Genomic DNA, 27,612 nt, shown 5'->3' with positions numbered 1-27,612 from the left:
TTATGAAATCAAAACCATTTTGCAATGTTTCAAAATTAGATAGATGAATGAATAGAAGAAAATACACATGGAACAATAAAAGACAATGTTATTCAAACTAGGGAAATCTAAATGAATATGAACTTAACATTAATAAGAGTATTACAAAATAAAAACTTGATCACATGACTATAAAAGCTTTTACAAATATTCTCTTTTTTTAAATGCTTAAAAGTTTAACTCTTGCTAAAGCTTATAATTTATTGACGACCACTCATTAGATATTTTGGACAGACTAGCTAGAATGTTAGTCCTTAACACCCTAAAATAGCAGGAATATGCACTTAGCTTTGGTAGATGTAGCCTCCTCATTTTCTTGGAAACATGTCCATTAAGCATAGAAAATTATGGTGAATCACATGGCCTTTTTTGTTGTTTAGTCATTTTTCAGCTGTGTCTGACATCACCTGACCATATTGGGGTTTTTCTTGGCCACATTCTTTTCAAGGTATAGATCAAAGCTTTCTAAACTGTGGGTTGTGAACCCATATGGGACCACATAACTAAATGTGGGGATCGTGGACAATGTGGCAACAATAAAAGGTTATTTATACCTACTTTACACAATCATATTCCCAGGGTTGTGTAAAAATTTTAAAGAAGTTTAAGAAACCTTGTTATAGGGGCAGCTAGGTGGCGCAGTGGGGAAAGCACTGGCCCTGGATTCAGGAGGACCCGAGTTCAAAGCCAGCCTCAGACACTTAACACTTACTAGCTGTGTGACTCTGGGCAAGTCACTTAACCCCCAATGCCTCTCAAAAAACCAAAAAACCAAAAACAAGCAAACAACAAAGAAACCTTGTTATAGATGAGGAAACTGAGACAAATAGGTTTAAGTAACTTGCCCAAGGTCATATATCTAGTAAGTGTCTGAGGCCACATTTGAACTCAGGTCTCCCTACTTCAGGCCTAGTGCTTTCTTCACTGGGCCACCTACTAGCCTCAATCAGAGGGGCAATGACTCCATCTGGTTGGGAGCTTTTGTATCTTGTGACCAGAAATTCATGTCAATATAGCCAGAGGCCATTAGAAGCCTGCATTGAGAAGCACAAATTGGTCCTTGCCCTTTCCTCACAATTAGAGACACCCAGAAGTCAAATGGGATGCTTTAGGAGACAGTCAGTTCCCTATTACTGGAAGCCTTCCAGTAGTGAGACTGGATGACCCCACCACATCATCACAGATGATATAGAAGGGGTTCCTGTTCAGGTATGAGTTGAAGCAGATGGCCTTTCAGGTTTGTTCAGATTTGAGAGGTCTGTTTATCTCTGAATTATTCCCAAGGGTCTGAAGGCTCCCAGGATTAGCTTTAAAGAGTACTAAAAATGAATACTCTGGGGAAGACACTAAGGAAGGAGAAGCTATCCTAACCCAGATAGGAACAATTAAAAAGAAAAAAAAAAGAAAGAAAGAATTCTCTCCCTTCCTATTTTCCGTAGTCAGTTTAGTATACCTAAACCAATGTAAAGAACTTCCTATAAGCAGGTGAAATTCTCAGTGTCTGCCTTCTTGCCTAAAACCTGAGTCTTTTTGTGATTCAGGGAAACACAAGTGACCAAGATTCTGCCTCCAGGCAAATCTTGACTCCAGCAATTTCAGTGTTATAATTGAAGCCTAGACTTTCCAGTAGGGAGCTACATGGTCCGCAAGACACTGACCACTCATTTTTTGTTGTTGTTTTCTTAATGAGTTCTCACTACTGTACTCCCCCTGGTTTCCATCACCCCTTTGCATTTCAGCTCCAATTGTATATCCTAATTTAGTTGCTCGAGTTTCTTGAATACCAAAAACTTTATTAATAAGACACAGGTGAAATCCTGGAAGCTTCTCCTGGGAGGTGACTTTCAGCTCAGCAGGAAGGCTAACAACATGGTAAATAAGAATTACTCCTCAAGGAATCCTAAATTGGAAAGCAGCCAGGAAATAAGAACAAGGAAAAGGTCTTGGGTTTAGTGTTCAGGCGAACATCTAGTTTTAGTTGTGCTTAGCCCTAGCTGTTTCTTAATAGTCAGCTCATTTTATGCATGTGAATGAATATTCACCCTACTTGAGTTAGGACTTACAAACCATTGCTGCCTAACTGCCCTGAGGGAAAATACTCAGAAACTTAGAACCACAGAACCACAGCTTTAGCTATGGAAGGGAGCTCAGAGGTAATCTGGTTCACCCCATTATCTGAATAATCATTCCTTTTTTTTTTTTTTATAACATCTCAGACAAATGGTCATCCAGGTTCCACTTGAAGATGTCCATGGATGGAGAACTCACTACCTTCCATGCTTTTCTTGGACAACCATGATTAGTATAAATCCCGCCCCACCCCGCTTTTTACTTTACATGTTACATGGCTCTACGACTTCACCCCATTGTTCCTAGTCCTCCCCTCTGGGGCAAATTGAACCACTCTTCCAGAGATGTAATTTTAAGGACTTGAAGTTAACTAACAAATTCCCTAAGCTTTTTCTTCTTTATTCCAAATATCCCTTATTCTTTCAACCTCTGATGTATTCATGGGGTCATAGATTTATAGCTGGAATAGACCTTGGCGGGCAGCTAACCTAAACTATCCATTTAACAGATGAGAAAAAAGAGACCCAGATGAGTTGTGACTTGCTAATTTCATACAATAGATGCCTCAGCCTAGATTTTAACCTAAGTCTGGGGATTTCAAATCCACCTCCCCCTTTCCATAATACTGGGCTGTTTATGGCATTATTCTGCTAAACTTTATTATCTTGGTTGCCCCTCTCTAGAGATGCTCAACTTGCTCTATAATGTGGCCACCAGCAGTGAGTTCAATACTCCAGAGGGCCTCTCACCAGGGCCTTGATTTACTCAGTGACTGTAAATCAACTATATCTCCTGAATTGTAGTTCTTGGTCTCTTTGTACAAGTCCCATATTTGGTTTGGGTGATTCCCAGTCTGAGAAACAGACAAAAGGATATATAGAGACTATCCAGTGGCCTTATAGTTACATTACAAACTTGGAAAGTCTTTGAGAATGAAACCCCTGGTACTTGCTATGCCACAGAGTGTGCTGTTATTAATCCACATAATCCAAAGACAATCTTGCCAATTTATTCTATTTCTTTAGGAGAAGATTGTAATATTGTGTATTGGTATCTAATTCTGTTCCCTGCATCACTTTAATATGCTTGTTTGGTACTCATTTTTGACACTTTTCCTAATAAAAAAGGTGTCCTGTAATAATTGGCTTAGCTTTTAACTCTAACCCAAGGGATTGTTTCATTTTTCACATATTGGTTAAAACAAGGTCTTATTTTGTGTTAGTCAATTCCAATCTAAAAAAGGCTGATTTCTCCAAAGAACCAGTAATTCTAAAAGGTAGAGAGGGAAATTGTACATTGCTGAGCTTTTAAATTTCTCCTCTTGCTCCTCTCTTCCATTATTTACTTTTTCTTTCCCCAGATGTATTGAGGGAGCAAAGTGACAGTGTTCTCCCACTTTTGAACATGTGGCAGCTTAGTAGGGTGGTCCTTAGTTTTCTTCTCACTCTTACTTTTCTCCCATCTTTCTTTTCCACTGTACTAAACAGTGGAACAAAGGTATGATCCTGTTCTCCTCATATCTGCTTCCCTTTTCTCTCCCTTTTTTCTTACTCAGAATTGAGCAGTCAATGTTCTCTTCTATCTAGGCAAGTCTCTCTCATTTTAGCATATGTACCAATCATAATCAATTGTAACCTTCTTCATAGGCATAGTTGTGTGCCTTATGTTTCTAGGATTATTTTAGTTAAAGGCTCTAAATTTAATATGTAGAATTTATCATTGATTGATTCATTTGTTGTTGAGCTAATGATTCCCCTGATGTTCCATATGCTTGGAAGATGGGCTTATGTGAGATTGATAAATTTGTTACTGAGATAAAAATTCTCTTATATAAGTTGAAGTTCCCTCCTAAATTCATCTCTCTAGTAGATAGATAGATAGATAGATAGATAGATAGATAGATAGATAGATAGATAGATAGATAGATAGATAAATGGTTTCTTAAGTGCTTGCCATGTTCTAAGTACTATAGTAAATCTGGTGACACAGAGAGCCCCTATCTTCAAGACGTTTACATTCTAATAGGAGAAGAGGGGATTTGGGGAGCTGAGGGAGGAGCATGCAAGAAAGAGAGTACCTAAATAGGTACATGGCTGCTGGGGAGGAATAATTTGAATGGGGAATGAAGTGAGCATAGTGTGGGCCTCTAATGAAATGGGAGAAATGGAACCAAATTATAGCTATTTTGTGGGATTCAATTCTATAGGCATTCTAATACCAAAGCCAAAAGACCCACTGAACATTCCTCCTCTTTTCTCAGCACCTTTCACATTGCCCAGCCTCATTTCACACTACTTCCATTCTCTCACTTTACATACCAACCACAGGGGAACATTCCCAAAGCATATATTACAATCTACCACGTTCATGCATTTGTGAAGTCTACCTTGACCCATCTCTCATTCTTAGAATGCATTTTCTCTTTTTCTCTACTGAAATCAATACCTTTGTGCTAAGTGCCCATTATTTGCAAAACTCTGTGAGGGACACTGGACATACCAAGGAGCAAAATTAAATAGTTCCTGAATTTCTGGAGCAGGATCTATCATTTATATAAATAAAATGGTCTTCTGATCCCTATAGCCTGATCTGAGCAAACTTTTAGAGGCAGAATAACTCAGTATTTGTGTTAGTGGGGAAGAGGGAGCAGGGTCATATTGTTGAGTTACAAGGAAGGGAGTAACATGAAATAAGGCTTGGGTGGTCCTAATATATGAGAACCTTTAATGCCGGCATAAGAAGTTTGGTTCATGATATGGAACCTAAGGAAATTCCCAGGCAATGCAGTAGATTCTCCCCTAATGTCACTGCTGAACTCCAGGAAGTGAGTTCACATTTTCTAGGAATCAGACTAGGATGATAACTTCAGTGTTCTGAGGCCAAAGCAATAATTAACTAAAGAAAGCCCATTTGGCTTAAAAGCTTTTTATTTCCTACACTTTTAAGATCTTGTCCTCTGGGTGAACCACCTCAGGGCACTAGTAAAACAACACCCAAGAGCGTTAATTAAATACATAAAACAAGGGTAGGAGTAACTACAGGAGTTTCAGATCATAAGAAATATCAGCTTAGGATGCCATGACATTCTTAGAAAACAGTGATTTTGAGTAAGGCTGCCAGACGGGAGGGAGGACAAAAAGAAGTCAAATCCAGGTCTTACTTACCTTCCCCCTCCCCCTGCAATATTTGTCTTGCATTTGTTTTGTACATATTTTGCAGCTTTCTTTAGGCATACCTGTCATTTCCCAGGGTAGAATGTGATCTCATTGAAGACAGAACATCACTTTCTCCTTTGTATTCCCAGTGCATAGGGTAGTACCTGGGACATAGGAATAGGAATAAGGAACGGTCCTGTGATTTCACTGGCTTTGGGAGCTTTGCCTGAAGAAGTTCCTCTTCATCGAACACAGGTTGGAGACATCTATGAAACTATGGTTAGAAATTTGCCTAAACCAGTGAGGGTTTTAAATAACATTTCAAGGGTCACATAGGCATTATTAAATGCTTATTGTTGGTCATAGGATTCAAAGCTAGAGTAGGGGGTCATCTGGTCCAGCTCTCTCTGCACAGGTTCAGTGACTCATTCACAATCACATTAAGGTAGCAAGTAGCAGATAGGCTTTCCAGCCTAGATTTCAATTTAAATCTCTTTTCCCTTCACAGTGTTGACTACCCCATAGGAAATCCTAAATTTTCTATTCCATCAAATTTAGAAGCCCTATGTTGGGAATGGACATGAGATCATAAGCGTTTCAAAGGGCCTAGAAAGAGTACAAGGAGGGGCAGTTAGGTGGCACAGTGGATAGAGCACCAGACCTGGATTCATAAGGACCTCAGTTCAAATCCAGTCTCAGACACTTGACACTTACTAGCTGTGTGACCCTGGGCAAGTCATTTACCCCCAATTGCCTCACAAACAAACAAACAAACAAACAAACAAAAAACAGAGTACATGGAAAAGATTATTTTACAAAATAGAGGATCAAAACCAGCATGACAACTACTTATATACCATCTCTGTCATAGGTTAAATAGGGAGAAGCCCTCTGGTTTCATTGTTAATAGGTCCTCTTAAAGAAAGGAATTCCATCTACCTCTGCAGGTCGGCACTTTTCTTCAACTTATAGTCTTAGAAAGTTCATCAAAGCCCTGAGAATTTATATGATTTAGCCAGAGTTATGGTATTTTTCCCTATGTTGTTTTTCAACCCATGGGGGCATAAGGAATGGATCTGTATTTTCAAAAGTATAGGAAACTTCAAAAAAAAATTTAGGAAACTTCTAGAAAGGAAAATTCCCTTTACAAGTGCTGATCATCTCTTTCTGTAAAGCTTACAATCTTAGGGAGTTGCCTACAGCAGGGCTTTTTAAAATTTTCCCACTTGAGACTCCTTTTCACCTGAGAAGTTTTTAAGAGACCCCAGGTATATAGGTTTATAAAAGAGGTATACATAACCCTTTACTGTTGCCAAATTTTTTTGCGACCAGCACATTCAGTTTGTGACCCCGAATGGGGTCACAACCCACAGTTTTGGAAGCTGAGACCTAGAGTATTGAAGGGTTGAATGACTTGCCTCGGGTCACAGAGCCAAGATTGCGTCAGAGACAAAACCTGAATGCAGATATTCCTGGGGCAGAAAGCTGGCTGTCTATCCATTCTATAGACCACATTGCTTGTCATCTCCATCATAGCATGGTAAATAACTAATACTTTAGACTAACCAGGGAGTAGGACAGCTGTCATAAATATAACATCTGAATTGTCAAAAATGGAATGCCAGAGGATAAAACAATCTTTGTCCTTGGACTCAAATGATATGGACTAAAGTCTCAGTTCCACCATTTATCAGATTTGGAGTCTTAGTAAATTACAACCCCAATTAATCATCTATTTCATCATCTACATTGAAGATAATATTCCTTACCTACCCCAAAGGATAATTAGGAGGATCAAATAAAATGATCTAACAACAAGCATTTAATAAGTGTTTACTACATGCAAGATACAGCCATAAGGTGTTTTAGAAATGAGTCCTTTATCAGAAACACTGGCTATAAAAATTGTTTTCCAGTTTTCTGCTTCCCTTCTAATTTTGGTTGCATTGCTTCTGTTTGTACAAAACCTTTTTAATTTAATGTAATCAAAATCATCCGTTTTGGATTTCATAATATTCTCTATCTCTCGTTTGAATACCTTAACTTTTGTTAGAAGTGAGGCAGCCCCAAATTCCCAAAATGGTAATTCTGGTGCAAAATGTTTCCAAGCAATGATTCTGTTAATCACTTCCTTGATCCCTGTACTTTTCTGTAAATACTTGCAAGTTAACTCTGAGCCAACATTCTTATTTGCTATTTTTACTGACCTACAGGAAAGAGTTAAAAACTTTTGAAGTCATAGTTTACTTTCATTCTTGACTTGTTACCTTGTCTGTGATTCCTGAAATGAGGATATTTAGCATATATAAGATGTGGACCTGTATTTTCATAGGTATAGGGAACTGTTGAATGGGGAACTCCCTCTGACATGGCTGGTCAACTCTTTTTTTAAATCCTACAGTCTTGGATAGTTGCCTAGAGTTTTGACAGGTTGAATGACTTGTGGAAGGTCATATAGCGAGGAAACATCAGAGACAAAACTTGAATTCAGATCTTCTCTTTGTATGTGTACCTATTCTCTCATCTTAAAGGATTCAAGTTCCTCAAAGGCAGGGATTGTTTCATTTTTGTCTTTGTATTTCCAGCTCACAGAATAGGTCTTGGCACATAGAGGGACTTAGTAAATTGTTTATTATTGTTTGTAGGATTGGTTTCCCATCTCTACTGAAAAGCCCTTGCCACTATGTGAACTCTCCTACTGTGAAGACAAAGACTCCGGTGTCCCAACATGAGAGGAAGCCAGAGAGGTGAAACATTGGCTGGGATCTAGATGTGCCCATTCCAAGGGCAAAAGGCTATAGAGGCCTATCTTGGACCTCTGTGCCTCTGAGGTCTAGCACAACCAAGCTGCCATCTACTCATGCCTCTAAGATCCGGTTGTATCCATTTGCCATAAAACTCCTCTTCTTTCTTTGTTGCTCCTCCCTTATCTTGCTCCTGCTCCTGGGTATTTGGTTTTGTTTTGTTTTAATTGCCTTTGTGTTCTCTGGCATCTGGCACAATGCCTTATATATGGTGAACTGTATTAAATTAAATTGAATTGTATTAAATTTTGTTTTATGCCTAGAGTGTCTCATTATGTGAATTAAAGAATGCAATATAAATCTATTGTTTCATTCATTGCTTTTCTGCCTGATTCTGTTGTGAAATCCCCTCACCACATTTTGATTATGGATTAGGGTAAGGAGCTTCTTTCTCCTTCAATAGTTTTATATATATATATATATATATATATATATATATATATATATATATTCCAATTTCATGCAGTACTATGGAATTATAGAGGACATCTTTTCAGAGAAGGGTGGAGATAGATAAAAGAACTCAGATTCATTTAATGAAAAGATGTTAGAGGAAACAAGAAAGGAAGGGAAGAAAAAAGGGAAGGAGGAAGGAAGAAGTGAAGGAAGGAAAAAATGATAAAAAAGGGGAGAAGGAAAAAAAGGAAAAAAGGAGAAAAGGGTAAGAAGAAAGCTTTAGATAAACAGATGGCTAAATAATGGATTTTACGTGTTTACTATGTGTCACATATTGTTTCTTTTCTTTCTTATTTTTTTTCTTTTTTTGCGGGGCAATGAGGGTTAAGTGACTTGCCCAGGGTCACACAGCTAGTAAGTGTCAAGTGTCTGAGGCCAGAGTTGAACTCAGGTCCTCCTGAATCCAGGGCTGGTGCTTTATCCACTAAGAAACCTAGCTGCCCTACACATCGTTTCTTCAAAAGGGACATAAGGATCATCTAGTTCTTCATTTTTCAGAGGATGAAACGGAGTTCAAAGAGGGAAGTAATTGATCCAAAGTCATAAAATGAGATAATCAGAAAGCTAAGGTTAGACTCAATTATAACTTTTGACTCTCCATTTAGTGTTAAACATTTATTGGATACCCACTATGAGACAGGCATTGGCATAAGTACTGGGAATACAAAGAAAGACAAAAGAAAAATAAACAAAACACAGTGGCTGCTCTTAAGGAACTCAAGGTCTAAGCAGGAAGACAACATGCAAACAATTATGCACAAGGAATATATGTACAAGATGAACTGGAGATAATTAACAAAGGGAAGGGCTGACAAGCCACAAAAACATAAAATCCAAGGGAATTTCACAAATGTTCAACTGGGGCAGGGATGGGGTCCATTAGGAAAAAAAGAAATATATAACAAAATGGGTCAGGAATCAATTAGCAATAATATATATATGAAATTAGGAATAAGGAAACCTGATCTCAAATCTCAATTCTGTCATTAATTAACTATCTGTGGCACTTAACTTTCCTTGTCTTTAGGTACTGAAGTCCCTTCTGGCTCTAAAAATGTCATGATTTTTTTCCAGTTCTAATAAGGTCACAATTCCATTACCTTTCTCTAGGTGTGACCTATCAATGTAGGCTTTGTCCTCATTGCCTTCAATGTGGAATTAGCTATATGTATATGCCTATATTTCAAGAGGGCCAGCAATTTTCCTAGACTTTTATTAGCCCATACCCTACTTGCTCCTGTAATCGACATCTTCTTCACTTAGAAGACAAATGACATCTCCCTTTGTGGTTGCTTTTTTGACAGTTTTCTGTCAGACATTCACAAAACTTGCTGGGAGGAGGATTTAACAAGAAGGACGGTGACATTTCCAATGAAGGATGATGACAGGATGCCTAACTGCGCACTATTGGAATAAGAACGTCGGAAAGGTTCTGTGGAAATTTCAGTGGCTCTGCCTGGTATTTTACCACATCATACTCTACTCTGAGTCCTTTCATGCCACTCAACTCATGTTAAATTATGTATGCGTTGTAAATGCCACATCACAGAAGGGCAAATTTAAAACCCTTATTTCAAGTCTTCACATCGTATTAAGCATGGTTACCACCCATCAAGAAGGACATTTGTTTCACTTGAGTTCTTGGCACAAATATTGCTCTTTTATGAACAAATTTCAGCTCCCCAAAAAATGCTATTCCCCATAGGTAGGTGGAATAGAATCATTTTTATAGCTTTGATAATTGAGTTAATATGTATTTTTGATGGCTGCTTTAGAAATGCTGTCCTTCCAGAGTGTTGAAAGCAGTAGTTACCACAATCTACAGTATAGATATTTAATTGCTGAGAAATGGCATGCCCTTTCTATTATATGAAATTCTACATGTAAGTAAGAAGCTGAAAAAATGTTTCTTAGAGACGTTGGATTGTCAGCTTGGCAAAAAGTACTGCTTGGAGCAATTGAAAGCAGAACCAATTCCCAGGTATTTTTTATCACAAATTTGAATCACTGTAAATGGTGTTCATATACTGATAATTCCCTCTTATTCTGGACTCCCCTTTGACTATCTGGGTTCTGGCATAATGACCTATTACTTATAAAATAGACACATATGTGGTTTAACTTACCTTTTCAAGGGCAGTGAATATTCTGATGTTTTGTCCTTTGTAAAAATAATGAAGTAAAAAGAATTCTGATCAAGAAGCGAGAAGTCTTAGACTCCAGGGCCAGCTATTGGCATTGGCTGGCCATATAAATTTGGACCTAAACAACACTAAGCCTCAATTTCCTAATCATTAGAAAGGGAATTATAGTAATTATTCTTCTTGCCTCATGGAGATGTTGTAATGACCAATACTTGTTTTGTAAGCTAGATTCTTAGAGTTGCCTGGGACACTGAAGTTAAATGACTTGTCCAAGGTAACACAAACACCACATGTGAGGGGAAGAACTTGAATGCTGCCATTTTTCCATGCTAGGTATTATTAATTAATATTTCATACTTTGTCAGCTACCTCACCTCCTTCCTTTGTGCAAATTACGAGCCATCTAAACTCTTTTGTCCTGTATTTCTTGCCCATGTCTTAATATTAATTCTCCAGGAAAGATCTACCCAAATTGCTAGAGACTTTTTCTTTAGGTCTTTTTTACTTTGCATATACTAGGGCAATACTCCAGCTCTCAATCTGTTATCCTTTGCTTTAACCACATGATCAACTCACTGCTTTTTTCCTAGTCATCAATAACATGGGTTTGGGGTTTTATACCCCTTTTTTTTTGTTGAGGCAATTGGGGTTAAGTGACTTGCCTAGGGTCACACAGCTAGTAAGTGTCAAGTGTCTAAGGCAGGATTTGAACAAAGGTCCTCCTGACTCCAGGGCTGGTGTTCTATCCACTACGCAACCTAGCTGACCCCTTATACCACTTTTATAGAGCAAGTTGTTATTTGTAAAATGTTAAATGGTACAGTGACTCTCCAGCCAGGCCTGGAGTTGGGAAGCCTCATCTTCCTGAGTTCAGTTCTGGCCTCAGACACTTCCTAGCTGGGTGACCCTGGGCAAGGCTTTTAACACTGTTTCTGGAGTTTTCTCATCTGTAAAATGAGGTGGAGAAGGAAATGGCAAACCACTGCAGTATCTTTTCCAGGAAAATCCGAAATGGAGTCATGAAGAGTCAGAAATGACTGAAAACAACTCAACAACAACCATAAGAACTTATGGCTACAAGTAATGGTGTGCTAGTAAATGTTCAACCACCACCTTTCCAAATATGCATAATGCACTTTTAAGTTTAGCATACATAAGTAACACTTTATCTGTCTTTTTCTTATATCTAGTCAAATGACAAAATAATAAATCAAGCCCTGATTTTTAATGCTTGCCAATTTTGTGATGTAAATGCTCACACTGAAAATTTGACATTGAGTTTTGCAAGCTGTTTTCAGCTAACTCCAGTATATCCCCACATACAAGTCACATGTCTTTCCTTTTATTTTCTCAAGGGAGCCAGTATAATGGTATGGTAGAAAATGTGTTATATTTGAATTCTGTAGACTTAAGATAATATTCCTGGGAGTTTTTCATTTTGGGATCGCTTTCAGGAAGTGATTGCTAGATTCTTTCAATTTCTATTTTACTCTAAGGTTCTAGAATATCAGGGTAGCTTTCTTTGATAGGTTCTTGAAAAATGATGTGTAGGCTCTTCTTTTGATCATAGCTTTCAGGTAGTCTGATAATTCTTGATTTATCCCTTCTGGATCTATTTATCAGGTCACTTGTTTTTCCAGTGAGATATTTCACATTTTCATTTTTTTTCTTCTTTTGATTTTTATTGCTTCTCGATGTCTCATAAAGTTATTAGCTTCCAATTTCTCAGTTCCAATTTTTAAGGTATTATTTTATTCAATGAACTTTTGTACCCCCTTTCCCATCTGACAAATTCTACTTTTTAGGGAGTTCTTTTCATTGTTGAATTTTTGCATATATATATATATATATGTGTGTGTGTGTGTGTGTGTGTGTATATATATATATATATATATATTTCCTATTTGGCCAATTCTGTTTTTCAAGGCCTTCTTCTCTTCATTGGACATGTGTGTGTGTGTGCAGCTGTTCTTCTAAGGTGCTATAATCTAGGGAGCAGTGTGTTTACTATTCTCCTGGCCTGTGTTCTGGTGCATGAGTAACTGCATGCAGGTACTCTTTTTTGTCCTGTAACCAGAGTCCCAGCTTTCCTAAAGCCACAAACTCTGGTGTGCTAGTACTTCTCTTTGTCCTAAGACAGATCCAGGAGTGTGACCCAGATGCAATTATGGGCAATGCAACAGAGTTCTGTTCCTGGTGTTAGCAAAGTGATCTCTGTAACCTCCTTCTTACTAGTTGTCTGATTCCCTTACCATCTATATGCTGAAAGGTCTGGAGACCACCAATGCTGCCACTGATTCAGAAGCCCCTGAAAACTATTGCTGGTTTGCTGGGGTGTGTGCTGTGCTGTATTGTACTCCACTCTCACCCTGGTGTAACCAACCTATCCTGCTGACTTATAAGTTGTCTTGGGCTGGAAAATTGTTTCACCCCATCCTTTTGTGGGTTTTGCTGCTCCATAATTTGTTTTGAGGCATTATTTGAAGGTGTTTTGATGGGTTTGGGGGGAGATCTCAGGTGAGTCCCTGCCTTTTATCCACTATCTTGGCTCTGTTCCACCATGTATGGAGTTTTCTAAGTCAATATGCACCACAGAGTGGCTGATTTTTCTATACCTGTTTGAAACCACTGGTGTAAAATAGAGTACTATAGCAATGCTTGTATGAGAAAAAACTCAGTTATCAAAAATCCTCACAATCATCTCAACTATACTCATAAATTTGGTTAAGATCACCCTAAAGATCAATCAAACGAAAAGCATTTTTGGAATCTTTCTATGTACTAGATCTTATTCCAAGGATGGAGATACAAAGAAAGGTTAAAAAAAGTCTTTTCTCTCAAGGAGATGACAGTCAAACTGGGAAGTAAACATGTAAATAAATAGGTACAAAATGTATACAGAATAGATGGAAGTTAATTTCAGAGGGAAGGCACTAGTAACAGAAGGGTTGAAGATAGGACTCCTGAAGAGAGAAGGTGGTGTTTGATTTATATCTTGAAGGAAGCCAGGGAAATTGAGAGGAAGAAGTGAGGGGAAGACTTCTAGGTATTGGTAAAAGCCAGTAACAGAGAGCATGAATATGGAAAATGGAACATCCTGAATGAGAAATAGGAAGTAGGCCAGTACACCTAGATCACAGAGTAGTTGGAGGGGAGTAATAGTAATAACAACAACAATAGCAACAAAACCTAAGTATAAGACTAGAAATGTAGAAAGGGGCCAGGTCTAATGTTTTGTGGTGGTGGTAGTGGTAGTGGTGGTGGTGATTGTGGTGGTGTTGGTGGTGGTAGTGGGAGTGGTGGTTGTGGCTATGGTGGTTGTTTGAAAATTTGCCTTTAAACACTTTAATACAACATTTTCTTAAACCACTGAAAAAGAGCCTTGGCTTCTCCTGTATCTGTAATTAACTATTGGGCAGGCTTCAGATACTTACTTGTTGTGAACAGTAAATATTTGAAAAGGGGATATTTTGTGGAAAGTAACACAAATCCTAACAAAATTCTTGTATCTGGCACTGGATGATGGTGTACTCCAGACACGAATAATAATCTTCTATAAAACATATCCAAGAAGGGTTCCTTTTATATGTGCTTGAAGACCTGTGATAATAAAATGGATACTGGTAGATTGTACTTCAAAGTATTCAAGGCATATGCAAGCCATATAACTTCTCTAAACCTCAGTTTTCCCATCTGTATAATAAGCATAATATAAAGACTTGGTTTCAATCCCAAGGAAGGTTTTTTAGTCAAGAAAAGCCTTGAAGAAAGGGTGATTTAAAACTCTTGAACAAAGAGCTAGCAGGAAAGCCAGTATAGTATAATGGTAAGAACACTGAACTTGCAGTTCAAATCCTTTCTCCAATACTTAATAGTCTTAGGAAAGTAATTTTATTTTGATCACAAGTACTTTGAGGACAGGGACTACTCATTTTTACCTTTATATTCCTACTGATTCTCATATGGTAAATAATACATATTAGTTGACTTAAATTGATTTACCTTAACACCAATTTTCTCATCTGTAAAATGAGAGTGATAATACTTTCATTATCTATTTCAGCAAGTTGTTGAAAGGAAAGTGCTTTTCTTTAATAATAACCCACATTTAGAGAATGTTTTCAGTTTTACAACATGTTTTCTTCATGGTATCTCTATAAGGCAAGAATTATAAGTCTTCTGGTTGAGAAAACTAAGTCTTAGAGAAATTCAGTGACTAGTCCAAATCCATATGATTAGGAAATAGCAAAACTGGATCTTAAACTTAGGATCTGTGCTTGCAAATCCAATAATCTTTCTACCACATCTAGCTGTATCTCCTTACGGTTATGTAGGAAGATGTTATTATTATTCAGATCAGATCATTGGGAAAAAATATTGACTCAGAGTTGAAGAGTCATAGAGTCACAGGCCTGGAATTGACCTGAAATATCTACTCCCTCCTTACAACCTATGGAGTAATTCCTACCATAGAATACTATACAAATGGCCACCCAAGCTCTCCATCAATTGTTTACAACTTTCCAATCATTCAACAAGAATATTTTTCAAACTCCCCAGTATATTTCTTTCTTTTTTTTTTTTTTTGGTGAGGCAATTGGGGTTAAGTGACTTGCCCAGGGTCACACAGCTAATAAGTGTTAAGTGTCTGAGGTCAAATTTGAACTCAGGTCCTCCTGACTCCAGGGCTGGTGCTCTATCCACTGCACCACCAAGCTGCCCCATCTCCAGTATATTTCTTATATGTAATTGAAATATTTGCTACTAGTAAATATACTTCAGGTGTCACTGGTCCTTTTGAATTAAGGGTTCTTATTTTTTTTTCTTCCAATAACCTTTGGAAGTCTGGAAAAGCCTACAGATGCCATCTCAAAATCACATTTTTAAAAGCTTATGCCTTTACAACACAACGCATAAGAGTATATATAAAAGAAACAATTATATTGAAGTATAGTTATCAAAATGTATAAAAACATGTTCACAGACCTGAAGTTATAAACTTCTGCTTTAGAAAAATCAATGTTGCAAATTCTCGCTACCTAACAAAGTGAGGTCCATGTAGTAGGTGTTTAATAACTGTCAAAGCTAAATTTACATCACTGATTAAACTGAATCTTCAACTCTGAGTCAGTATTTCTTCCCAGTGATATGATCTGAATAATAATAACATATTCCCACATATCCTAAAACAAACATTTATATCACTGTTTAAAGAATGTTTAAACTCCCCCCACTTTCTTTCATCAAGGCCTGTGATTTCATTAAAGTGGGGGAACTCCTTTTATGAGACTTCCTTCCCCCTGTGTAGATCAGAAATACATATTTAACATATTCTTAGAGACTTGCTTTTGGCACTAAAAAGTTAGGAAGTCTACCCATGCTCCCAGAGTTAGCATGTCACAGAGGCAGATTTTGAATTCAACTTTTCCTTACTCTAAGGGTGGCCCTCTATTTGCTGCCTTTCAAAATAATAATAATATAAAAAAATCTTATTATGCTCTGGTAAATTTTACCTAGGTGCTCTGTTGGAGAGCATATTGAATCAGAAACTGGTTTTTATTAAGTGATCTGGAAGCCTTCCAAAACCATTGTTATGGGGACTATGGGACCCTAATCACAGTATTTCTCTCAACTGTTGGCATTTACTCTCATCATAGACATAATGCCTCAGAGGAAGAAAACAGCTTCCTAAATTAACACACAGAAGTTAACCTTGAATGCTTAAAAAGGATAAAATTGGCAAATATCCATGTGATGATGAAAAATTTCAGTCTGTATAATACATGATAGGTAAGCCCAAACTTTGTCCTAAGTTCAAGACTTTATCTTCAAGTGCATATGCTACATAAATCATAAATGTAGATTTCGAAGCAACCTTTCAAGTCATCCAGTATGTTTTTCCCCAGAAGACAAAATTGTGGTCCCAAGAAAGGAAGTGACTTCACCAAGGTAACACATGTAATAATAAGAGCTGTGATTTGAACCTAGATGTTCTGAGTACAAATCTAACCTTCTTTCTACTATAATATGTCACTTCTGACAACTAAACAAGACCCCTCAAATTCATCACATACAGAGCAAAACCTAACATCTTTTTCCTAAAATTGCTCTCACTTTTTTGTTGTTTGTTTTGTTTTTCTTTGTTTTAATTTGTAATAAAGTATTTTATTTTTCCCCATTACATGTAAAGATAGTTCTCAACTTTTGTTTATACAAGCTTTCCCATTTCAGATTTTTCTCCTTCCCTCCCCTCCCTCCCCCCTCCCGTAGACAGCATGTAATCTGATATAGGTTTTACACACACACACACACACACACACACACACACACACACACACACACACACATATATATAATAACATTAAACATATTTCTGCATTAGTCATGTTATAAGAAAAAAATCAGAGCAATGACGAAAAACCTCAGAATAGAAAAACAACAGCACCAAAGACAAAAGAAATAGTATGGTTCATTCAGCATCTATACTCCACAGTTCTTTTTTTTCCCCTGGATTTGGAGATCCTCTTCTATCATGAGTTCCCTGGAACTCTTCTGTACCATTGCATTGGTGAGAAGAATATAGTCCATCATAGTAGATCAACACACAATGTTGATGATACTGTGTATAATGTTCTTCTGGTTCTGGTCATCTCACTCATCATTGGCTCATGCAAGACCCTCCAGGTTTCTCTGAACTCCTCCTGCTCATCACTTCTTACAGCACAATAGTATTCCATTACATTCATATACCGCAACTTGTCCAGTCATTCCCCAACTGATGGGCATCCCCTCAACTTCCAATTCCTTGCCACCACATAAAGAGCAGGGATAAATATTTTTGTACATGTGGGTCCCTCTCCCCTTTCCATGATTTCTTTGGGAAAAGACCCAAAAGTGGTATTTCTGGGTCAAAGGGTATACACAGCTTTATAGCCCTTTGGGCATAATTCCAAATTGCTCTCCAGAATGGTTGGATCAGCTCACAGCTCCACCAACAATGCATTAGTGTTCCAATTTTTCCACAGCTTCTCCAACATTTATTATTTTCCTGTTTTATAATTTTAGCCAATCTGATAGGTGTTAGGTGGTACCTCAGAGTTGTTTTAGTTTGCATCTCTCTAATCATTAAAGATTTAAAGCATTTTTTTTTCATATGGGAATAGATAGCTTTGGTTTCTTCATCAGAAAACTGCCTGTTCATATCCTTTGACCATTTCTCAATTGGGGAATGACTTAGATTCTTATCAATTTGATTTAGTTCCCTATATATTTTAGAAATGAGGCCTTTATCAGAAGTACTGGCCACAAAAATTGTTTCCCAACTTTCTCCCTCCCTTCTAATTTTGGATGCATTGCTTCTGTTTGTACAAATTTTTTTTTAATTTAATGTAATCAAAATCATCCATTTTGCATTTTATAATATTCTCTATCTCTTGTTTGATCATAAGCTGTTTTCCTTTCCAAAGATCTGAAAGGTAGACTATTCCTTTCTCTCCTAATTTACCTATGGTATCACCTCTTATGTCTAAAATTGTTTTGCTTTTTTGTGGGGCATTGAGGGTTAAGTGACTAGGGTCACACAGCTAGTAAGTGTCAAGTGTCTGAGTCCAGATTTGAACTCAGGTCCTCCTGAATCCAGGCCCAGTGCTTTAGCCACTGTACCACTTAGCTGCCCCCCTGCTCTCACTTTCTATTAAAAAAATTCTCAGAGTTGTAACCATTTACCAGTCGCCTATAATTTTTTTCTAACTTATGTACTCTTTATTCTTCAATACCCAGTTAGTTAATAAGTCCAGTTGATTTTTATTTCAGAAATATTCTTCACTTCTGTTGTTATTGTTGTTCTCCTTCAGTCATTTTCAGTCTTGTCCAACTCTTCATGTCCCAATTTGAGGTTTTATTGGGCAAGACACTAAAGGGATTTGTCATTTCCTTCTCCATATCGTTTTAAAGATGAGGAAACTAAAGCAAACCGAGTTAAGTCACTTACCCAGGATCACATAGCTAGTATCTGAAGCCAAATTTGAACTAAGGGAGATGAATCTTCCTGACTTCAGGTCTGGCACTCTATTCACTGTGCTCCCTACCTGCCCACTTCTTTTGCTTCCTTTCCCTTCCCATTGACACTATTTAAGAACAAATCTTGATTATAACTTGTTTAGATTATGGTGGTGGTTCCTAATTGGTATATGACTTCAGTATCTTTCTTCAATCAGTTCTTCCTGACACTACTGCTTCATTCTCCCCTATTCATAAATCTGGTCAGGTTACTAGTGTGCCCAAAATCATTCAGTGGTTCCCTTATTCCTAGGAAATAAATTTCTACATTAATCTTTATAGATTTGTGTGTTTTTCAGGTAACAATTTGCTGAATAGCCTATGTAAAAGGGTAATTCAACTTAACTTAAATCTGCACGTTCATTAATAAGTTGGTCCATCAGTATGGACATCTTGGTCAAGACACTACAGATGGGCCATGAGCTCGGCTCTAAATTAAATGAAGGAATTAAATGAGTTGGATTACATTAGGCAAAATGTTCTATGTTTTCAGTGAACTAAAGTTTCTTCCTGAAATTTTACCTATATTTAAAAAAATAATATTATGGTGATATTATAATGCCCCAAATCACATAATTTCACAATCCTAAAAGAATTTACATGTCAATTACCCAAAGGGCAATGAATATATGTGAGTGGGTATCAATCAGCTATGACATATTGTCATTGCTGAATTTCATGTAAGAACTAACACAAAACTATAATAAAAAATGTATGGCTAGAAAAGGAGGTGGTTTAGTTATGTAAGGGAAAATGAAGAAAAACATGGAAACATCCTTCAAGGTAGCCCTGGTACTAATTTAATGTTATGAAAACAAGAGGAAGGCCCATGGAGCACTGAGTATGTTAAAGAGACTGAGGAGGGTGGAAAATCTCCCTACTTCCAACTTCCTTTAGCTGTTGAGGCTAATGCATATGTAAATATCTTGGGATTTTTCAGCCTTGGTCTTTACACAAGCAGCAGAACTGAACCCACAAAAAAAGTCACACAATTTTGTTTTACAGAGTGAGACATGTAATAGAAATTATCATAATATAGATTGTAAGGGAATTCTTAGCTCAATTATAAGCATACCAATGTAGTTGAATTACCTAGTACATGGATCATTGGGGGAATCAGAAATTCAATAGCAACCAAGTCAATAAATAATTATTTTTATATAATCAAAACAAAATCCTTTACACTAGAACTAAATATATGAAGTTTAAATTATTCCTATAAAGAGGATGGAATTGTATTACCTCTCAACCCCATTTGGGCATTTATGGACTATGTCAACATACGCATTTCTAGAAGTAGATGGTAGACAGACTACCCGAAAGAGAAAGAGACAGAGAAAAAAGTGGTAATGCCAGAGAGACAGAGAAGAGAAAGGGACAGATTACACATACAGGTATGGTTACAGACACAGAGTGAGGAAAAAGAGAGAGAAAGACAGCTTGAAAGTCAGGCTGACAGAAATAGAAGCAGACAGGCAAAGACAGAGCTAAAAGAGGGGAAGGTTGACGGGAAATAGAGGGGAAATATATGAGAAAGACTACCAAACCATGCCTCCCTATTCTATTAGGAAAGAGGATATAATGCTAAAGTTTTCCCGGACCATCAGAAGGGAAGATAATAGAGAGAAATAGACAGTTAGGCCAATACGTTATTGGTGACTTTTCAAAATCCTTATTTGGGGGAGGGAAGGGTAGTAACACCTGCCAGTGGCAGAAAGGAGAAAGAAGGCAAGTCAAAAACCAAATTCAGAAGCTGACTTGACTTAGTCCAAACTATGTCACACACTTATTCATGTGTCACCTTTCAGTTCTGTCACCTAGGATGCCTATTATATGTATAAACTGGAAGCTCTTTCAGAAATATGTCTTTTCACGCAGAACAGAATATGAGTCCCCCCCCCCATTAAGTGATCCATCTTCCTTTCCAGTGTACACAGGTTTGAATCAAAAGAGGCCTACCCGTGTCCCATGTCTAGAATATCCCATGATCCTTTGTGGCTCATAACTGTATTGGCAGGAGTTCGGTGGGGAAAGAAGGGGGGAGGGTTCTTCTACCACCATTATCCCATTTAAATAGCCAGAAGATGTCAGTGCTTAACTATAGAATTCCAAGGGCTAGTAGAGATGAAGACAAAACTATAAAGCATCATTTGTGAACTATAATGTCATCAAGAGAAACAGGGAGTTGGAGACACCCCATAACGTTCCAGAAAAATCCTAGAAAGAAATGGAAAAAAAATATCAGTATAAGAAGGCACATGTGAGTGGTGTTCTACCTTACTGGATGGAATACGTACAACATTAAGACCATGGATTGATACATTGAAGGTTTTGTTGCTGTTGTTTGTTGGTTGGTTTGGTTTGATTTGTTTTTTTTTTTTAATTTCATGCCACAAAATGATCAACAGTGTGATAGAATGAGTAGGAGAGCCAGGAAGGCATGTGTTCAAGTCTTACATCTGGTACATATTGGCGGTGTAAATCTGGGAAAGTTTTTTGATCTTACAGTGCCTCAGGCAACTTTCTATGATTCTGAGTTGTAGAGAAGGTATCCTTCAAGTTAACCTACTTCACAAACCAACTATTATACTTGAGCCCTCACGCTTTCTCAACTCTTTCAGCTAATCTTTTGCCAAGTGCTACCAATTCTACCTTCACAGAATCTCTCATGTATTTTCCTTTCTCTCCTCTTACACTGTTGGCCCATAGCTGTTTGCATGTTATCTTCCCTATTAGAAAGACAGCTCCTGGAGACCACGGGATTGTTTTTGCCTTTCTTTGTATTGCTGACACTTAAAACAGTGCATAGTAAGACAGCATACTGTAAAATAAGTACATAGTAAGCACTTAATATATGCTTATTGACATGATGATTTGCCCTGAAGTGGTAAAGGACACTTCCTCCTTTTCCCAGGGTTCCCCTACATCATTGAAATCCCAGGTCCACCCACAATCCCTCTCCTGTTTTTCACATCAGATATTAGTCCCCTAAGGAAACATGTCTTAATGATCTTTGTATCCACTTCAGCATCTCATACTGTGGTTTGCCCTGAGGAAGTGTTAATACATACTTGTTAAATTAATGGATAAATGATTGGAAAGCGAAATAATATAAAATACATTCTTTTTTCCTGGAAAGTTTCTCCAAATCAATGAGAGAATATTTCTGTATCCATAAGTATTTCATACTCCCTCTATTGATGATTTCAAGCCATAGATCATTTGGAGTTTTATATCTACCTTTCTCTACCCAAAATATATATTCTTTTTATATAACTAATATTATTCATGGAATTAGCAAAGATCCAGATCTTTAAAAGAAAAGGTCAAGGGAACATTTCTAAAACTTCTAAATTTCATCTGATTTTCATTTGGCTTTTCAAATTGTTGACTTTTTTCTCATGACTCTCCTCCTTAGCTCTTATTTCTCTTTCCATTCTTTCCTTCCTTTCTCTACATCTTCTTTCTATTTCTCCTACTTTCTCTTCAAAGTCCCTTTTGAGAGCTTCCATGGCCTGAGACCAGTTCATATTTTTCTTGGAAGCTTTGGATGTTGGAGCTTTGACCCTGTTATTATCTTCTTCTTCTGAGGTTGTATTGTGGTCTGCCCTACCCCCAGAGAAATTTTCAATGGTCTTTTGCTTTCTCTGCCTACTCATCCTGGCTTACTATTTCTTGGCTTTTAACTCCTTCTTAAAGTGTGGCATTGCTTCCAGGACACACTGTTCAAGCTACAGCATGGCCCAGGGGATGGTTGGGCTTCTTCTCAGCCTTCCTGGCCTCACTTTCATTTGATTTTAAACTCTCCACTGGGGGTGGGGGGGTGGGGCTTCTTCTGTTCTCTGCTCCTATTCCTAGCTTCAGATGGTTCCAGGTGTTTTGGTTTGGGGAGGGGTGCAGGTTTTAATCTCACCTGGCCTGTTCTGATAACCTCAAGCCTACTTACTAAACAACCAACCAGAAATGCTTTCTGTGGTGTGGTTCTTAGCTTTGAAGAGCCTGCTCCCCTCCCCAACCTGGGCCTTCTGCTGCTAAGGATTTCTTCCTGGTTCCCCACTGGGGTGGGACAGTTGAATCCTTCTGTCCAATCCACTGGTACCCCTGCACTTATCCCCCCACTCCACGCCAGCTGTTCAACTGGACTGCCTGCTCGGTTCCAGAAAATGCTGGTACTGCATCTGATTGAGAGGCACTGGTGCAAATTCCTCCAGTGGGTGTCTGGTGTGTTAGTCCGATTGCGGGGTTAGGCTTTATTTGTGGCCCAGCACAGCCCCCTGAAATCTATCTATAACTGGAGAAAACTCTCAGCCTGTATTTTTGTGTGTATTTCTGCTCCAAGGTTTCTTTTATTGCTATTTTTGGGGTGATTGTATCAGGAACTCTGTGCCTTTAATGTCTTTCCTCTGCCATCTTGGCTCTGCCCTCTGGAATCCCCCAGTTACTTTTTTACAGATAAAGAAACTGAGGGATAGAGACAACATTAATTGATTTTCTCATGGTCACAACAATCTATTCATATCTAAGGTAGGATTTGAATCCAGTTTTTCTTAACTCTCCATGTCTATTGTGTTATATAATACTATGTGTCAAAATGGTATTTATGAAGTTTATATAGAACTGCTTTCCACAGCAGCCAGAACCTCAACCTTCTCACCTGTAAAATGAGGGGATTGAATCATATAATCTTCTAGGACTCATTCAGCTCTAATAATCAATGACTCCATGAGCTAGTGACAGGACAGTCACTCCTTAAGACACCTTTATCCTATTATTATTGTACCAGCCTAGAAATTAGTTGTTGGGCATCTAAATTAGTGACAACAGCTCAGACCAAGAGGCCCTTCCCTCCTTTATCACTTAGGGCTCCCTCATACCTTTCAGGGCTTGTCAAAATGCAAGCAGCCTAAATTTTTGCCCAATAGGGGAAAATAATGACTCACTTAAGGTTTCTGTGATTGACAGTCAATGGGGAGCATCTGCTTGCATCATCAGGTGCTCCAGGGAGGCTTTCATGTTGGAAATGGTTCTAATGTGACAGGACTTTCAAGTGATTAAAGACAAATCTTTGAAAATCACCAACTTCTTTTCAGACTCTTGAGACATTTGTAGCAGCTGTTCAAAGTCTTTGCTTCAGTAATAGTTTTCTGGAGCTCAGACTCTCTGTTGTTTCCCTTTATACCATAGCTATTCGTGCTAAAATCCCCAGTTACCAATGAAATTGTTTTAGGAAAATGTGGTATCCCAGAAAAGAGGATCAGCTGGAACTTTGTGTGACGTGGGGCATTCATTGTCGAACATAAATATTCCTCGAGAGGCAGGATCTAGAGCAATTTCATCACAGATTATCCATTATGCTTCCTAAGCGCTGAGTCATAAATAGCCTACATTGCTCAAAGACTAAGTAGCTGCACAGAATTAGAGAAGTTTGGGACCTAAAGTTGGGTGTGGTTTGTAAGGAAGAATTTTACAATACCCTGATAGGATGTAAGGAGCGGAAAAGTAACTTAATAGATCAATCATCATCTGAATTCATACCCCAGGTGTGAGCTAATCATTTTGTGAAACCTAGGCAAGTCACTTTAAATTTCTAAGACTTGGTTTCTTCATTTGAAAAACAGGAAAATAATCCTTGTTCTACTGATTTCCTAGTATTATTACTATTAAAAACTTTTTAAAAATTGAAAATATAGTAGGAATAGAATCTATTGTTTTTTTTTCTTTATCTCATCTTATTCAATGGAGTTCAGATAGAAATGGTCCTGATACAAGTCACTGGAACAATGTTGTGTGTACTGTTGCATAGGTGGATGAAAATTATTGTTTGTAGAGTTGAATGAAAGTATTAAGATATAAGCTTATATTCTTTAGGCTTATTGAAAGCTCAGTGCAGTGATTTCTGCTTGCTCCTAAAGTATTTGGTACTCTCTGAACATGTTTTTAATGTCTATCAATCTTCTTCCTTATTGCAAGGAAGTTTTAATTTTTCTATATCTTTAAAAGTGTTTTACTATTGAATGTTGGAGGGGATGTGGGAAAACTGGGATGGATGCTAGTTCACTGTTGGTTGAGTTGTGAAAAGATCCAACCATTCTTGAAAGCAATTTGGAACTATGCCCAAAGGGCCATAGAATTATGCATACCCTTTGATCCAGCTATATCACTGCTAGGTTTATATCCCAAAGACATTCCCCAAAAGAGAAAAAGACATATTTATACAAAAATATTTATAGCAGCTCTTTTTGTGGTGGCTAAGAATTGGAAATCAAAAGAATGCCCTCCAATTGGGGAATGGCTAAACATGCTTTGGTATATGATGGTGATGGAATATTATTGTGCTATAAGAAATGAGAAACAGGATGATTTCAGAAAGGCCTGGAAAGACTTGTATGAACTGATATATAGTGAAGTAAGTAGAACCAAGAGAACTTTATGTACAGGGATGAAGAACTGATGAAGAACTGAAGAACTGAAGATGAAGAACTGAAAATGACAAATAGTCTCAGCAATACAATGATCCAAGACAATCCCAAAGGACTAATGATGAAGCTTACTATCCAACCCTAAAGAAAGAACTGACCTTGATTGAACACAGACTTAAGCATGCTATTTTTCTTTTATTCAGGTTGTGTGGTTTTTTTTTTGTTTGTTTGTTCTTTAGTGAGGCAATTGGGGTTAAGTGACTTGCCCAGTGTCACACAGCTAGTAAGTGTTAAGTGTCTGAGGCCAGATTTGAACTCAGGTCCTCCTGACTCCAGGGCCGGTGCTCTATCCACTGCGCCATCTAGCTGCCCCTGATATTCAAGTTTTCTTATACAAAATGACCAATATGGTAATGTATAATTGCATGTGTATAAACCATATCTGATTGCTTGCCACCTCAAGGAAGGGGAAGAGAAGAGAGGGAAGGAGGGATAAAATTTAGAGCTCAAAACTATAAATAACAATGTTTATTTTTTAAGTATTTTACCCATTCAGCTTTGATTTTGGGATGGCAATAAGTCTCTCAATATTTCTCAAGAAATTTTCTCCTTAATAGTTTTAAATTCAATATATCTTGCCTTGAGAAAACCAAGGCATTTTTATTTACCACTTTTATTCATTTGTTCCATTTCAATTCTAGATTTAAGTTTGAAATCTCCAGTCTTTATATTTTCATGTACATTAGGTTTTGTTTTTACATTTATCAAATCTAAATAACTTTTTATTATTATAAAAGAAAGAATCCATGAAAAAAACTTAATAATATGTATTTTGGTGGAGCTTATGAGACATCCACATACAAGAAAGGACCAATAAGATATTTTGGTCTGACTCAGTCTTTACTTGGAAACCTTACTTAACAGTAGTTCTGTTGTTGAGAGATAAAAATGGGCTTAAACTGTAACCTTGAATAATGTCATAGTTTATATCAATTGTTGTTGACATGATCATGTTTCTGTAACATTTTAAATAGAGAATAGTTTTCCATGTGGACATCACATATTCTAGCATTTTCACTGTATTTAGGTCCATTTTATATATTTATAATATATAAATAAAACATACATAAATACAGAATAGAGCTAAAAGCTTTGTGATAATCAATAAAGGCAATGTAAATGTTATTGTGCTTTGGGGTGGCTTGTTCAATAATTACCTAATTTATATTGAGTTGCTTTTTATATTCTTAGACTTCTTGGTACAACTTTTTCCTCTTAGTCAATGTCTTTTTCTTATAAATGTTTATAAAACATTTTTGTGATGCAAGCTGTGAAGTCTATTTATGAAATACATAAACATATAATTGACTTACATTTGGAGGGATTACTGGTATTCTCAAGTTTTTTAGCATATATCTTTTCTTTTATTTAAAAAAAATGGTATCAGGCTTGAAACAGGAAAAGCTAGTAAAGTGACTTGACTATAATTAATGTATAAGTGTAGAGTGTTAGGGCCAGTAATTTTAGATCTTAGCCAGACCCACCATTTTCCAATTGTGCATAAAAGCAAGAATTTTAGTCACCACCTTGAATAAATGAATCAATAAATGATTCAATGAATTAAAGAATTATTAAGCACTTATTACGTGCAACACTGTGTTAAGTGCTAGAGATACAAATAAGAAAGTAAGATAGTTTCTTTTCTCAAGGAACTCATATTTTAACACATATATAGCATATATAGCCAGAATATATAGATTGTTTCAGCTGCCAGTCAGATAGAAAATCCCATCATCCATAGGGTTCAGTGGCAAAGCAGAGGGTAATGTCACTTATTTAACATCATTTCCACTGATAAAAGTTACATGTTTCTGATGTGGAACCTTTTGACAATGCTTCCATGAATTGGGTGGTAAGAACTTTTTAAACTGGGTTTTCAGTAGCTGTGGCTATAGCACCTGCAGCAATAGTACCCAGGCTGTATCTGCACCTGGGTTGTTTTCTAGGATGGTAGCTGAGGGCACTGGGCTAAAAGAATTGATATAACAAAGGCTCTTGAGTTAAGGGTCCTAGGAGTTCTCCAATATGATAGTCCAAGTGGTGATGTCTGATGTGCCTGGCATAAGCTGCCTCGTGTTTCTACCTGAGCATGCCATGCTACTTCAGCTAGACTGGCGTGCCTGACCTTTGAACGGCAGTTGGTGAGGATGACTGGCCCCTTGTCCACAGGAGTTGCTTCATTAATGATGACCATGAAGGGTGGTCTGAAAATGAAACTGTGCTATGGAATGGGGTACTGCTACTCCCTGGTCTCCTGTGGATAACTAACTTCTGCTGGCAGTTGATCCAGAAATTGTTGCTGATGCTGATGAGTAATGTAGATTCCCCTCTCCACAATGAGTTCTCCTAGTGCAGTGCTTGAGCTAACTCAAATCAGCTGTTAAGAGAGATTGTTAAATTTTTAGTA

Source organism: Dromiciops gliroides, chromosome 2, assembly GCF_019393635.1.
Source record: "Dromiciops gliroides isolate mDroGli1 chromosome 2, mDroGli1.pri, whole genome shotgun sequence".
Lineage (NCBI taxonomy): Eukaryota > Metazoa > Chordata > Mammalia > Microbiotheria > Microbiotheriidae > Dromiciops > Dromiciops gliroides.
Note: the sequence above shows the minus strand (reverse complement) of the source record.